The sequence below is a fragment of the Sarcophilus harrisii genome, chromosome 4, assembly GCF_902635505.1.
Source record: "Sarcophilus harrisii chromosome 4, mSarHar1.11, whole genome shotgun sequence".
In the NCBI taxonomy this organism is placed as follows: Eukaryota; Metazoa; Chordata; class Mammalia; order Dasyuromorphia; family Dasyuridae; genus Sarcophilus; species Sarcophilus harrisii.
In genome coordinates, this window is record NC_045429.1 from 436,042,670 (window position 1) to 436,047,343 (window position 4,674).

Consider the following 4,674-nt stretch of genomic DNA (forward strand, 5'->3'; position numbering starts at 1 on the left):
CGGGCCCCGCCCTCGGGCCCGCCCCGCCCCTTCCCCCGCCCTCTCGGCGGGCCCTCCCCGGCCGAGCGCCACTTACCCGGCGCAACCTCACAGGGCTGGGCCTCCAACGTCAGCACTATGGCTCTCTCCGTCGTCGATGCCTCGGCGGGGGGCTCGGCGCGGTCCGCCAACAGCACTTTCCACACGCCGCCGCCGCCAGCTAGCTCGCGTCCGGAGCGGCAGATTCCACGGGCCGCCGCCGCCGCCGGGCCGCTTCGCGCGCGGCTGCCCGCCCCGGGACGGCGAGCCGGGAGCTTCCGGCCGGGGCCGCCGGAGGGCCGAGCCCCGGAAACCTCCCCGCCCGTTGTTTGTAAAACGCCGGCGTTCCCGGAGTCCTCGGAGAGCGACGCGGCTGGGGTGGTCCCGGGCGCCCCGCGCCGCGCCCCAAAGGACGAAAAGCCTGCCCAGCGGAGCTGGGGGCGGGCCGGAGGCAGACGAGCCGACCCCGCCAACTTTGCGGGAGAGTCTCCTCCAGGAGGCCGAGGGAAAGCGAGCCCAGCGGGGCTGGGGGAGGGGGAAGGGGGGAGGGGCTTGCGGCAGCAGGGGAGAGTCAGGAGGCTCTGGGGCCCCCCCGGGCGCGCACCCTCGGTGAGCCTGGCTTCTAACCCGTTCAAAAAAATTAGGGTTAACTAAGAGGATTGTGCCTGGTCCTGTAGCGTCAATTAAAATAATCCCGTGTTTATTACATAACCACATGTGATTATAAAAGCAAGCGTGATGTCAGAGCTGTAATTCCCCTTTATGAGTTCTCTGCAGGATTAAGTTGGAGTCGCTCAGGTCAGAAAGCAACAAGTTTTTGTTTGTGGGCCTCGGGTTTGGTAATCGACAGAAGGGAACCGGGAAGAAAAGCTGGGCTGGGGATGCGGTGTAATAAGTAACCCCCGCGTCCGGGGAAAGCTGCGGTCCCGCTCAGGGCGACACGTGAATCAGTCCCTTCCGCCGACGGAGAATGAAGCGGGCTCGGGGCCACGGGGCCGCCGCCGGGCCTTCCCTTGACTCACAGCTGAGACGCTAGAATTTCTGGAGTTCTCCCCGGGGGCTTTGGGAAAGCCTAGGAACTCCCGTCTGCTACCTCCCTGACGGAGGTTACCTGGACTTGGGGCCCGAGGACACCGGGCCTGTGAGCAAGCAGGGCCCAGGACAAGCTACTCGTCAGCCCCAGTTAGTCGCTTGTTTGTTGTACTTTTCCTAGGCTCTTCTGAAGTAGTTTCAGATCGAGTTTACTTGACCTTTGTAATACACAGGATATTTCCAGGTCTAGTTCCATCACAAGTGATTTATTTCACTTGGGAAACGAAGCGATCTTCCCCCGTTGTATCCACAGTATGTCACAGCGGAGGAACTAGGGCATTTTTAGAGCGCTTTAAGGTTGACCAAGTGCTTGACAGATATTTCGTTGTATCCTCACGACAACTTGGGGAGATGGGTGCTATCAGCCTGATTTTATAGACGAGGAAACTGAGGCACAAAAAGGTTAAATTATTTACCCAGCGACATGGCACGTGTCTGAACATAGATTCAGAGTCTTGGTGAATTCATTAAACATGTCATTTGACCAATAATACATTTCTATATTGAAATAGTATACATGAAGAGATCGGGAAATTGATGGCACTTTCTGTGACTTTCCATACATAATAGATAAATAACTGATTATTAGGTATATCTGAAATCCGTCCTGAATGAAAACTATCTTGAAGGGAACAGCAGCCTCTTAGAATAACAAGTCTATATTCTGTGCTCCATAAAATAATTAAAATTAATATATTCCCCCCACTTAATATACTTTGCCCTGAAGCTGCCTATAAATGAGGAATGTTCAACTGATAATGATGTCATGTCTGGTTGCTGCTCTTTAAGAAGGAAAAAAAAATGGGGAAAGGGGGTGGAATTTGATATCCCAACAAGTTAGTAAAATAGCATTGACCTAACTCAAGATACTCCAAGCTTATTCTTTCAATACTCTAGTATGTCATAATACATGTGTTCTCTCTTCTGCCCGAACTGTCAGTCATTTTTATTTTTGTGGTTTCTTTTTTAAAATTGAAGCCACATGTTTTATTAAAAGGCATCTTAAATACTGTGACTCGATCTATTCCAGTGAGCCAAAGCCACCAATTTTTTCCTGGATCTGTATTCTCCTATCTTGATTTAAGGGGTTAACAAAAAATCAAAATTTTATTCAGAGATCTCTGATATTTAAAAAGTTTTATTAATAGATGAGTATAGTTTTCAAATGTTAACTTTGTGGTTTCTAAAATCTGGCAAGCAATATAGCACACTAAAAAGAGAAACTGAGATTTCCTGCTTATATTAAAAAAACACACACACACAACTCAAACCTTTTTTTTCTACTTCCTGGAGACCAATGATGAGGTATAATACTTTTTTTCTCTCTTACTGTGAGTGTCTGTTCCCTTAGACAAATCATCTTGTATTGCTCCTAAACTTGAAAAGAATTTTAGCTAGTGAGTAGTCTCAGCAAAATTAGGAGAGAAAAGGATGAGCCCTTTGCTAAGAAAAAGTATTATTTTAGTGTTAGTCATGATGGTTCTAATATTTCATGAAATCTTTAAAATGCACACAAGTTCTATGGATCCAAAAATGTACCTTCAAATTTCTTATAAAAACAATTTTTCGCACATCCTTTGCCTTGCATTTGTACACTATGATTCAGTCTTAAAAGACATTGGGAGAAACTGCTACATTTAATGAGAAATGCTTCGTATTTGGCAAAGCATTTCCTTTCTCAGGTCTGTGGGGTCTTTCCCGGCTCTAACACTTTAGAAGTAATAATCGTTCATACCCGAGCTTGTTGTCTTCATTGTGAAATCACATAACATCAGAGGAGTTGGCAACGCAGAGTCCAGTTTGATAGCTATAATAATTAACTTTCAATTTACACAAACTTATATAGTGGAGGGGAGAAAAAAGACTTATCCAAATATATTTATGTGGAAATCAAACCTACCTCTGATGGAGATTCCACCTTCAAAATCAGGCAAGACACAGCACCCAGTCTTATAGAATCTCCGAAGTGAAACATTTAGTGTTTCATTTCATTACAGAAAAAAATGTTTTTTCCTTTTTTTTTTTTCCTTTTAGATCTCAGTACTTTTGCCTTGAAGACACAAGATTTTTGGAAGAACCAGATGGAGATAAGGAGAGCTCAGGTTAGTCTTCCAGCGAGCACAATAAGGGGGCATTCTGGATATGAAAGGTTTCCGTTCAGGCATTTGGCCTTTGGAATATGTCTTGTCAGGAATAAAAAGTTAAAGTGACTCACTCAAATGGTGGTATTTTTCATGGAGTTTAACTAATAAGCAGTATATTCCAGCAACACAAAAAATCATGACCCACACTTAAGGAACTCCTGAATTCAAGAGTTCTGCCATACTTTACTGCCGTTTATTTTTCTCTGAACAACTTAATGGGGACCTGCACCCAGACTACTGGCATCTGACCCACCATTTTTGGCAATTGACAAAGCCTCCTAAAATATAAAGGCCAAGTTGAAGGGAAAAAAAAGTGGCGGAATGAAAATAATAATTAAAGCAGTTTGACTCTCAGAGTACTTTGTTAGGGGTTAAGTGGACTTAAAAAAATAGAAGTGGTCAGTCTAACCTCATAAATGGAGATTAATGCCTAATAGAGAAAACCTGAGTTTAGATCTTTCCTCTGATACACACAGACAGTGTGACCACAGACAAATCACATGTCCTCTTCATATCTTAAGACCATAAGCTGCAAAGAGAATACAGATCTTCATTGGAAAGGGGGAGTTTCCTCACACCCATGAAATCCTAAGTCTGGTCTACAAAGATCAGAAGTTTAGAACAAGAATGAACTTTGGATGTCAACTAATCCAAGAGCCTCATTTTGCAAGAGGGGACAGATAACTTGCATAGAATTTAAATAATTACCCAAAGTCAGCCAGTATTTAGGTGGCTCAGTGAGGATTTAGACCTGGGGCCATGAGCTTTTAGCTAGTTCTGTGAATCCTCCTTTTCCCTCAAGCACTTTTTATTTTAAATCCTAATAAACTACATAGACCTGATTATACTAATAGGGTAGCAGTACAAAAGATATGTCTGAGAGCTATTTTTTTTTTTTTTTTTTTTTTTTTTTGCTGAGACAGTTGGGGTTAAGTGACTTGCCCAGAGTCACACAGCCAGGAAGTGTTAAGTGTCTGAGATCACATTTGAACTCAGGTCCTCCTGACTTCAGGGCTGGTGCTCTATCCACCGCACCACCTAGCTGCCCTTGAGAACTAATTTTCAAGGTCAAAACTCCTTTGCTTTTTTTCTGTCTCTGCCTGAGTTAGGTCATCATATCAGTCTACTGAAAGGCCCACATTAAAATGCTATGAAAATAAATGACATACAGGTATACTTATTGTGTATCTAATTTATATTTTAATATATTTAACATCTACTGGTCATCCTGCCATCTAGGGGAGGGGGTGGGGAGGGATAAGAGGTGAAAAATTGGAACAAGAGGTTTGACAATTGTTAATGCTGTAAAGTTACCCATGTATATATCCTGTAAATAAAAGGCTATTAAAAAAAATATAAAAAATAAAAATATAAAAAAAAGAAAAAAAAAGAAAATAAATGACATAATGACCCTGAAGTG